At 40.5% G+C, this 11,986-nt stretch overlaps 1 long non-coding RNA gene across 1 annotated transcript in view; it reads right to left on the bottom strand.

The window, feature by feature from the left end:
• LOC114058563 overlaps positions 1-11,401 on the bottom strand; it is a 15,346-nt gene extending 3,945 nt beyond the window's left edge. The window contains exon 1 of the long non-coding RNA XR_003571479.1: positions 11,279-11,401. This is a non-coding gene — a long non-coding RNA (uncharacterized LOC114058563). The remainder of the gene's footprint in view (positions 1-11,278) is intronic.
• Positions 11,402-11,986: the final 585 nt, after the last annotated feature.

The following is an 11,986-nucleotide window of genomic DNA, read 5'->3' as shown; positions in this document are numbered from 1 at the left end:
TCTTTCTTTCTTTCTTTCTTTCTTTCTTTCTTTCTTTCTTTCTTTCTTTCTTTCTTTCTTTCTTTCTTTCTTTCTTTCTTTCTTTCTTTCTTTCTTTCTTTCTTTCTTTCTTTCTTTCTTTCTTTCTTTCTTTCTTTCTTTCTTTCTTTTTCTTTCTGCCTGCTGCCTGCCTCTCTTCCTTTCATTTTGATGGAGTATTTGCACATCTACATATCTAATCACTTAGCCTTGCTTACTCACTGGGCTAGTAGAGTGTTTGGCTGATTTAGCTATGGGGAAAACAGGGTCCAGCTTTATAAAGATACAGAGTTAGCTCTGCAGTAGCCACAAAAATAAACACCTTGGCAGATCAGAGGAAAGCCTGTATAGCTCAAGTAAAATATGCTGGTGTTAGAAACCCTTATGTGCATTGGTTCATGGTATTTACCAAGAATCTAAGAAACTTTGTAGCATTGTGCTGGTACTTGAAACAACCCAAACCTATGCATAGCTGTTTACTGTAGTCACAAGCAATGTCCTTTGGAAACACACGACAGCAGGTGCATCTTACCAAGTATCTGCCATTTTCAAGTATCCAAGCAACAGATCTGCTGCAGTATGAACTGCCTTATTTTGTCATTATCCTTCATGAGGACCAGCACATACTCAGGGAGACCTGAATGAGATCTATTCAGCATCAGAGCTTGAAACCTACCCTAAAATGAGTATGCCAGTCTTGTAGACCAATATACTAGTTGTTCCTGACTGAGGATTAAACATAAGCTTGAAGTGTCCCTTGAGATACCCAAGGATATCCAAGATTTCCTTTGCAGGACTGGCAGAAATGAGAGAGGATGTATAGGAGACTTTCTTCTTTCTGGAGTCATAGCTGGAAGCCAAGAAGGATAACACCAGGCAACCCTGGGAAATTCTAGAGAGCAGTGGATTCTAATTTTCTTTTGAGATTGCAGTTTACTATTAATCTTATCTTTGACTGTAAACATCTGGGAAAGACCAAGGATTTGAGGTGACTGACTTTGCTTTCTTGGCTCTATAGAAAACACTGCAATATGTTGTGTTGTAAAGCTGCTACTAGACTCCTTTCCTAATACAGAGCTTAAGAATATTTGTTTTAATATGCCAAGCTCGGCCTTGAAGAACTTTAAGTATGGTGCTCATGACAAAGAAAAGAATGAGCTAAAAGACAAACGTGTTATTATGACAATTAGTGAGGATTTGCTTGTTTCTTCTACTGTCTGGAGAACATACTCACAGGAGTGCCCTATTCCACCTGGTGACCTGAAACATAAGCTTTCAGATTTATGGAGGTACATCGGAACATGGGAAAGAATGAGGGAGAATTGCTTAGGTATAAAGTATCAGTCACAACTTGCCAGTGAATTCCAAAGCCTACAGTGGCTGTCCAGTGAAGCCTCACAATTTCAGGAGTCCCGTGGCCAGAAAGATCACTCCTAGTTTTCTGGCACTGACGCCAAAGAGCAAAGATTGCGCCTGTCATTATTATTATACTCTCAGTGGTTTTCAGAAGAGGATGGCTGCATTTACACTGGTCAGCGAGACATGTCAGTCTGTAATACAAATGGTCCCACACCAACCCTCAAAATCTGCTTGGGAATTCTCTGGGACAGTGTCAGGTGGCCCAGAAAAAAAACGAGCCACATTCAAACTGTTTAACTCTATAAGCAGTTGAGTTTCAGTGACTGGGCTCTACTTAAATTACTATTCTCAATACTGTAATAAATTATATGTAGGGTGGGGGGTGTTTTTTTTGCCTGTGTTTTTAAAAATATTCAACCACTTTAAATCCACAGTACTAGTATAACTTCTCAATAGAATACAAACCAAATTGATCGCACTTTGTGATTTTCACATACAGAAATCCAGTATGTTCTTTTTTTCACTATAGCAATATAAAGGAAGACAAAAAGAATCTCAGTAAAACTGGCTCTATTTCAGCAACTGCACATGCTTTACATATAAATCTATAAAGAAAAGCTGTCATTTCCTAATGTAAAATCTCTTTATTTTTTCATTATGCATCACTGAGTCCTCATTCACTGCAGAGCAAGTAAAAGATCACCCTCAAGCCTAGGACTAGGAAAGTATTTAAGATCTGAGACATCTTACAGATGGTCTTGAAGACTCAGATAATTCCATTTTATCTATTAGAATTGAGATAAACTCTACATTGCCAGGTGATTGTTGAGTTGAGCTGATGTTAGTGATTTACACTGTTCCTGACACCAGGTAAATTATTAAACTATTCAAACAACAACAACAACAAAGGAGCAATACCCTAATGCTTAATTATTTTTTTTCATTGAATCAACCTCTGAATTAGGAAATGCTGAGTGAGAATAAGGAGGACAAAAATAACTCTTGTAAAGATTTGAATTAGAAATTCTCTCTGTGAATAAAATCTGATATTTCAATTTAAATGCTAAATGGTGTGTCCTTTTAAACACCCAGTTTTGCTTCTGATCTCAATCAACTGATGTAATCAGAGATACCACTATACCCATTGAGTTCACCCAGGCAGCAATTCTTGCTTCCTTCCTGCGTGTCTGACTGTGCCTGTTGTTCTCATGCTGCCATTTGACTGTTTTTTCTTCATCTACCCTAGTTAATTGAAGACTGTTGATATTTTAAATAAACATTTTCTGTAATTGTTACTTTATATTAAGCCCAGACACCAGACATATATTCCCCCTCCACCTCCCAGCTCTGCTAAGTGCCAGCTTATTTTCTCCATTTGTTATGTCAAAGGAATGCTGAAGGAAGTAGACAATCTTCTCTGCTTTGCAAACAGAGAACTTCAGAAAATGCATAGCCAAAAGCTCACTTAGCCAGCTTAATTTGTTTCCTAGCCATCCATTTCTTTGTGTACATCAAAACTATCGTGCAACGCTGGCAAAGGGATGGTTGCCTTTCCAAGCTGGCTGAGGTGAAGGCACAGTAGGACTTTCACTTACATTACAGAAAAAAAAGTGAAATATCTGCATTTACGGTGCCTTGGCTGTTGAAAAGATATGGAAGCTGTGAGTGTGCCTGTGCCACTGAGACCCCAGGGCCATGGACCCACTGCAAGATGAAGCCTGGGGGAAAGTGCAGGAGGGACTGTTTGGAGTTGCTGATGAATGTTATGGAGTGGAAATTCAGTCATAAGAACTAATGACTGTCTCACTGACGATAAAATTCTCAAATTTAAGAGCATTATTTCAAGTTTATTACAGAAGATCCAAACAATAGATTATTACCCCTGGTTTTTGGAATGACCATATCTCTTCCTGATAAATGAATAGCTCTTTGAGGTTTATGCACCTTTTCATACTTATCATTAGGGTAGGGCTTATAAAAAGAGATAGTGGTGGCAGTGTGCTTTAGATTTTAAATATTTGTTAAAAAATGCATTGTACAATTCTGTGTGCACTCACCTTTTGGAGGAAAGAATGTCATCCTTAAATGCAGCTTCACTGCCTATGTAAACTATGGATCACCTGCTCTTCCAGTTCATGTGAGCCTAGTTGCCCTGATAGGATGATGAAAGAAAGAATTCTATCCTATGACTGCTGAGGATCTGTCCTAGTCCATTTGATCCATGAAGTAATGAATTTCTCATTGTTCAGGGGCTTTATTTGTTTCTGGTTTTGCATCACAGTCTTTGGAACCCTTCATGTTTACCGCTGGCCTCTCTTTTGTCTTCCCTTGAGTCTCAGGCCTTTCAATTCTGCTTCCTGTACTAATACAAGTCTTTATGTCATTGAAAATTAACAATACCAAAGCGGTGCCCTGCCAGAGCAGAGCAGATCAATGACCCAGGAGCAGCATGTTCCAGCTCAATGGTGCACAAGTCATTTTAACTTCCACTCTCCAGTGCTCAGCTTCCAAAGGAGCAAGCCTTTTGCCCAGTATATTAACTTCTGGAAACTCCTTGTTAATCACTCTATCTGCAGTTCCTGCTCTGAATTTTCTGCTAAGACCTGAGTGCAGCTTTTCATCAGGTTAAATCACTTTTCTTTTGCCTTTCTTTCCATCTCATCATGTGCTGTCAGTCACACTGGCAGCACTGCTGTGGTGTTCTGTACAGCCCTGCCGTGATATAGTGCTGACAGTTATGTTTACCTTATGGAAACCAAACTAACTGTTGGAAAATAAGAAGTCTCACAGTGTAAAGTGACACCCCTTAACTAACAGGACAAATCTTACAGGAAAAAAAAAATCTTAATGAAAAAAAAAAAAGAGGCATATGTACAATGTTCTCCAAAACATGGAGGAAAATACTATCATCAGAGATGATAGTATTGTCAAACATTTTCTTTGTTGGCCTTTTTAGAAAGAATACAGTATTCAAATATAATATTACAAGGATGGAATATCCAAAGGCAATAACTAAAATTTTGCATGTAGACTTTCACGAGAGTTTATTGATGGGGTTAAGATCAGAGTGATCCCTGAACTAAGAGAGTGCAGGATCTTCCCATGACTTTGGAATTACAGCATAGCAGTTTGGCACATGGGTTCAAGGGACACTTGGTTTGGAGCTATGCCTTTGCAGTTATCCCTGAAGTCTGCCTCCTTTCATCAGAGAATTCACTGAGATGCGGGGTGTGAATGCAGAAGCAGTTTAACCACTGAGGCAGGAACTTTTCAGCTCAAATATTTCAAGCTGTATTTTTTTTCCTACAAAAAAAGAAAGTTAAGGATTGGGTCTAGGGAGATGTTTCAACCTTTTTCTCAATAAAAAAAAATTTCTTTTTATGATACTAGTGGGATTTATCATTGCAAGAAGTAACAACTGGGACTCTAGAGAAAGAAGTAATGCTGTTTCATGGAGGATTTGGATATTTTGAAATTTGATCTTGCTCCAAGTCAGAAGGAAACCAAAAGTATTTAAGTTTTCATGAAAGAAAAGCGAAACCTGATGCCAGGAGAGTCTGTTAGAGCTCTGACATCCTCCTTCTGAAGCTGACCCACAAGAAATTGGATGGCTTTCCACCACATCTTTGCTGAGCTGGAATATTCGTCTCAAGCATTAACAAAATAACAAGATAGAAGAATTCCAAGGGGGAAAAGTTGTCCATAGAAATTTATTGACCACAGTGCGAACACAGCTTTTCACTGAAATCACAAGATACTAACTCTTTTCCTCGAGGGAAATTAGTGCTTTTCACACATTCTTCACTGGGGTGCTGAAAGAGGCAGGAGAAACAGAGGTCTATCACGTTTATAAATAGCTGAATTGAGAAAAAAAAAAAAAAAAACACACACACCACACAACAACACACAGTTTAGAGACATGTTATCTTTATTCCACTTCTGTGGCCTCATTTCCAGTCATGGATGCTCGGTGGGAATGTCCGGGCAGTGCAGGCATGTCACGGTGTGTGGCACCAGGCCTGCAGTAACCATCCCGATCCTTGCCAGCCTCCCTTTCCCCAGGGAAACTCAGCCATATCTGTTGTCCTAGTATAAAGGAGCTCTACTGTTTTACCATGATGTGGATCTTTTACAATATATTTCTGTCAGGATTTCTGTGTGTTTGATTAGAGCAAAAGTCTGGTGTGGAGCTGTGGGGTCACAGGGCATTGTGGTACCCTCCCCACCACACCAGCGCTGTCCTGGAGCCCCCAGGGAGGGGAGCTGAGCTGGACTGGGCCAGGGACCCTGGCCAGGGATGGCACCAGCCTGGCCATCCTGAGGAGATCTCTGTCCTGCTGCTCCCTCACAGCTGCCGGGGCTAGGGCTGAGACTGCACCCACGCTGCCTCCTCGGCACTGTGGGTCAGGGACCTGGACAAAGAGTGTCCTGGCACTGTCACCATGTTTCTCCTCGCAGCTGCCAGACCAGCTCTAAAGGGCTCTTAAATCGCTTCAGGGACAGAGTGGGGATGTGTCCCTTCACCGAGTCTGTATCACTGACAGAGCCAGGGGACAGCCCTCCAAAGCCTCTGGAAGCACCACAACCCTTGCTGGTTCCTGTGGAGAAACCACAGACCCAACCGAGGAGAGAAAAATCCATCATTAGCTTCAGACCGAGAATAAATAATACTAATAATATGTAAAGAGCATCAGCTGGATGTGGAAACAAACTGTCACTTCACTATGAAGGATGCTCTTGGATATACAAGAACATAATTCACAACAATATCCTTAAAAAGATAGCAGGAATTTAAATGTGTGTGTATGCTTTGGTATTTAATGCACCATGCAGGCATCATATTTCTTTCATACTTTAAACACAAATCATATCATCTTCTTTAATGAGCAGAGACCCATGGCAATGATGAATTTTTATGGTAAATAGCACTACTGTGCCGTGCTTCTTCATTAAATCCCTGATTCAGCACAGCAATTAAACATATGCTTAAATTTAAGTACCTGAGTAATCCCCAAACTTTCTGGTGCCATGCATCTGCTTAATATCCCCTAGACCTGTAAGGGATTTGCTTTTAGTGGGTCATACGCACCAAATACAACTACCTGATATATACAGGATATCTTGCCTAAAACAACTGGTTAAAATGTTAGATGCTTCATTTGCTCTTGTTGGTAATTTTAATTTTCACTGCCTCTTTGATTTGTGAAAAATGAATGTGTGTGCAGACATGAACTCAAGACCTGAAAAAATGATGAAGGTAAAAAAAAAATAAAGGGACATTGTGGGTTCAGGACATCTATAATAAACTCGAGCTTCATCAGCATTTCTAAGTTTTTTAACCAAGAAATATTGATTCATGTTTATTATATTTTATGGCACTTTACAACAATTTATAACACTTACATTAAGGAATAGATGGGCCGGGATAAAAGCCAATACGAGTATGAAAAAGATGAAGTGCTGTCAGCAATAGCAACTTTCAAGTATCAGGTACAGCCCTTGTTTTTACACTTTATCTCACCTATTTAACATATGGTGGAAAGGTTTCATGATTAATTTTAAAACGCAAACTCTAGAAAAAGACTTGTTGTAGAATGACCACCTGAAGATCATCTTAGCACTGGTATAATTTCAATAAAAAACCAAATGCAAAATATCCTCAAGGCATCTGCAACTAAAGAATGTAGCTGTAATAAATATTGTGTTGAACCAGTCTTGAAAATGCCCAAGAAATCATGAGCTTAGGTTTCAGTGACAAACTAACCACTTACTTTTTTTTTTCCTCCAGAGCTTATTGTGTTAGAAACCAAGAGAAATTAGTTGAAAAACTGGTTTTGTACACAAAATCCCTTGTTGCTATGTTACCATAGATATTTATACAAGAGAGAGTCTCCCAGTGTGAGTCAAAATCTGTTCACTGAAATTTTCATAAGCCAGGTAAAACGAAGACGGAAATAGAATTATATGGAGTTATCACTGGGTATTTCCTTTACTCTGTACAATTACCTGGTCCAGCTGTTCTAGAACCTGCAGTCAAACCCATTTATTTATGAGCTAAATGTTGGGAATCCCTTCTACCATCCCAGTTCATGGGCATGGCCCAGGTTCCTAGCAGTTCTGGAATTGCTGAAGGATCATGTGAAACTGAAATATGGATTGAAGCTGCTTTGTAAGTCTGCCCATGGCACAACAAATTGGAGAAATTGCAAGGCATAGGCAATGTTTTAAAAATGGATGCAGCACATGGCTGTCTAATTTTGTGTGCTTCTACTGTTCCCCATTATTCAGTGGAGAACTGAGAGAGGCACTATGATAATCCCAAGGTAATTGGAGAAGAAAGAAAGGTATCTGCTGTTACAGTCTGGAAAAGTAGATTGGTTACTGCAGGTTTTAAAAAAAGCTTGTAAATGGTGAGAGCCCCAATCCGTAGTATACGTTGTCCCTCATTTCCCCAGACTGCTAAATTAATTCTTTAACATACCTTGACTTGCTTTCTCTAAGGACAATGGATTTGTCCTTTGAGCTTTGCCCATCTATTTGTTCCTTTCCCTGTGGCCATCTTGTGCTCTTCCTTCACCCTTGCACTCCTTTCTGGAGGCTCACAGGGAAAAAGATATGAATGTTGGGCATTTTTCAATGTGGAAAATGCTAAACAAACTGAAGCCTTCTAGGCTTGCTGCCCTATATGAAGAAAGTGTATGCTTTACACATGCAAACATACAACAAAATGGGTAAAGAAATGGTGTACGTTTGGCTCATGTGATTCATCAGTTTGGGGGCATATATTCTGGGACAATGCTATATTTTTAGTGTCATCAGGCATGAAACAACAGTGAACTAATGTGTTAGGTTGCTACAGTGATAGAAAATCAGCTGAACACAACAAATGTAAAAAAGAGAAGACGTGAGATCCACTTGTAGCCCTCTGACTCAGGAAGCCATGTGGATTGGCCTTTAACATTGTCCTTTGTGTTGTTAAAATGTCCAGATCTCCATTTCTTCACCTTTCTGTCATCCCTCTACTCATCACTGCAATAAGTTTGTCTAGGGAGAGTATTTCATATCTTCTTCTTAGTTGTGATGATAGCTGGCACCTACTCTTTACCAGGGTGTGTGAGCAAGCATCTATCACACAATCTATAACAGCACAAAGTGTATCTTAAGCAGAGACATCTCACACATTTGACACGATCAATCAGCAGCCTATAAATTATAGCTTATATGCTTGAACGTATTGCCAAAAGCTGTCTTTAAAAATTATTATTGCACTGCAAGTTTGGGTCCTGGTCTTACAGGCTGATCATCACACCCAAGAGTCTTGCATCTGTTCACGGTTGTATTATTTTTTCTCAATCACAGCAGTTCAGTGGTCCACCTACACGGAGCAGAATGTAAGACCGGGGCCCAAATTTATGTACCATCTGCCCTTGGTCATGCATGCCAACTTTTATAAAAATCAATCACTTTATCTCTCTGAAGAGCTCCCACATGCAAAATTCCCCCACGTAAGTTTGGAACTTACAATGCAACTTTTTTTTTTTTTTTTTTTTAATACTTTTAATGATCTGTTTTTACTGGGATTTTTTTTTTTCTTGTGCTAATATTCAATATGACATTATTTTGAGTGGAAGATGATAACTCAGCCTGAAGCATGACAAAATAGCCAGAAACACACCACCTGCTGTGCTCCATGGCTTTAATATTGTAGTGTTTAATAAGAAAATGACCCCAAGCGCTGGGATGACAACTCCAAAATGGACCATAAATATTCTGTACATAAGGAAAAGCTGAAAGCTAAAGTACACTGCATAATATTGCTATGGTGCAAAAGGGAATAGGAATACATTCAATTTGCCTAAGTATCTAGTAGTGACAGCCACTAACATTTGTTTAGGAGAAACACCAAGTGGATGTCTGTTTGTTAATAAATGAAGCAGAAGAAATATGGGTTACTGTGCAAATGGACATTAGAGGAGCACAGATTTTGGTTTGATGTATAAGACACATAAAGAACCCAATTCTGGGCACTGCTAAGTGATTCTTGCAAAATGCTGAGCCCCTGCTAATTTCAGTAGGAGTTGAGCAAACTCAGCACCTGGCAAGGATTGGTCTATCTATATTTAAATATGGAACGAACACTCATCCAAGTGGATTCACTTATGATAAACGGATGCAGCCTAGAAATTACATGTTTGGTTAAATTGGGGTAATCGCAAAGAGGGAGACACTCAAATAGGCAGTGATAATTGGTACAACAATGTCTGTTTCCTCCTTCTGATCTTGTGTCCTCCCTGAGGGTTCTCTCCTAGCCTGCATTAATTAAGAGAAAGCATGTGACATTTCTTACAGCCTTTGACACCAAGATGACCTTTCCCTAGGTTGCTCATGAACCCCTGCTGACATCAAACATGCCTTTTACTGTACAGGACCCTTATCCACCAGACATTCATAAAAAATATTGAATAATATTCCTGAACAATTATTAAAATGCACAGAAAAAAGTTAGGCTGTTTGACAAATGGCTCAATAGTTCACAGGGAATAATTTGTTTGACAAACAGGAGCTTTTATTTTACTGATCCAAGCACTTTAAAAAAAAAAATTTATTCCTCACTTGAAATCATGCATTTGGTTCCTGCAAATAAGTATTGGTCATTTGATTGTTCTCCAGACATCTGTCATGAGCCAGCTCGGCATATTCTGTGATTCTGAGAGTGTGTGGCATTTAAATCTGCTGGACACAAGGCCCAGGGACCTGAGTTTTGCTTCCTGAGTGGTTATGTGCAACTCTTTTGAATCTAGCTACTGCAAAAGTAGGTTCACTTTACTGCTTATTCATACTTTATAAAATTTCTGCAAAAACATTACAAATAGCAATTTCGGGTCTTGCTAAGCTGTTTCCTAGAACATTCAGGGAAATTAAAAACAGAAAAATCACATATGTAGTCAAGACAGATGGAACATTTATCCTTTTGCCCGAATACCTATAGAGCAGTTTCTGATGTATTCACCTCCGTTTAATCAGTCACGTTCTCAACATTTTATTACCCGGAGAGTTTGCAACAGCACGGTGTTGCACACCGGGAGATATCCCCAAAAACTTTGAACTCTCACCGAAATTATAAGGGGAAGTTCCAACACTTCACGCACACGCACACAAAAATCCCACAAAAAAACCCCAGCAACTGAGCAAAAGCAAATATGTCTGTAACTGCATACCTAAGTACTCCCTCAGAGTATCTGTGCAGCCAGCAAACACAAGGCACTGGCATCTGCTGTGGGAACATGAGGCCTCAGCGTGGGCAAATTGGGACAGGCCATGTGAGGCCGAAGCTCATGTTGCTTGTTCTGGCGACTCTTGGTGAGACACCTTGACTCCAGGTTACCTCTGAACGGTACACACGCTGTTTGGAGCATGTTCCCAGTATGCCAAAGATTAAAAAATATAGTTTGGTGAGAGAGGCATGAGGGAGGCAGTGCTAAGCTGCCCTGAAGTATGTTCTCATTGCAAATATATGTCTTCTGGCTCCAAACGTTGTGCCCGGTAATGGGTGGCATCACAGAGAGAGACAACACTAAATACATGTTGATAAAACAGGAATAAAAGCAGATAGTTAAGACACTGCTGCTTCTGCTTGAATTTCCTTTTAATTCTATACATGCTGGCCCCTGCAAGAAACAGCTTTCCACAAACTGCAGTTTGTTATCCCGAAGAAACTCCTCCCTGCAGTGATCTGTGGGGCATTTACAGTGCAATTATCCTTCCCTGTCATTCCTGTTTGTGCTCGCTGAGGGTCAAGCCAGCTTTATGCAAAGCCAGAGAGGAACACGGGTAAGGCTGGGGTCAGTTCCAGTTCCCAGAGATCTTTCCCATAACTTCTGAGCCTTGGAGCCACACTCACTGTTGTTCCAGCACTGCTGTGGCACAGCCCCTGGTTGAAAGAGAACTCCCTGCCATGCCATCGGAGAGAGGAGTAGGTACATTGCACAAACAGACAAAGATAGGAATGTCCCCCTGCCAAAGGACAGAGGTCTCCACTGAAACACGAGGTAGCCTTGGGTCACAGTCTGGACTCTTGCCCTCACAGGCACTGGGGGGGCACATGAGTCGATGCAGCTGTAAGGCTCCAGTGAGAGCAACAGAATCCAAAACACACGCAGAAAATCCCTGTGACCATTTCTGTGTGCTTGCTTGTTTGTTTTTCCACGCCAGTGTCTTTTCTAAAATAATTTCCCTGTTATATTGCTGGTACTGGGAACACTTTCCTGCACAACATTTAGGCTGTTTAGGTGAGTCACTGTAACAAAGTGACCGTGTCACAGGGCACTGATACCCCTCTTGCAGTGTGCTGCTGTTCCAGTGAATGCACCAGCAGAGAAATCTGCGTGGGTGGGATTTGCATTGCCCTTTTACCTCTGTTTTCTCCTCTGTGGGCTCCACTCCTGATCCACTGCATTCCAGCTGTGGGCATCATTCTTCCTCATTGCAGGGCTGTTTCCTTGAATGTGATGCTTTATTTTAGCACCATTTGTATGTATTCTCACTCGCTCCCCGTTCTGCTTGCCTTTAACAGCTCCAGTACATGCAGGCTCTTCTGTGTCAGCGCCTT

Source organism: Empidonax traillii, unplaced genomic scaffold, assembly GCF_003031625.1.
Source record: "Empidonax traillii isolate 1590-97213 ecotype Southwest subspecies unplaced genomic scaffold, ASM303162v1 scaffold176:size2985712, whole genome shotgun sequence".
In the NCBI taxonomy this organism is placed as follows: domain Eukaryota; kingdom Metazoa; phylum Chordata; class Aves; order Passeriformes; family Tyrannidae; genus Empidonax; species Empidonax traillii.
This window is presented reverse-complemented; position numbering and strand designations above follow the sequence as displayed.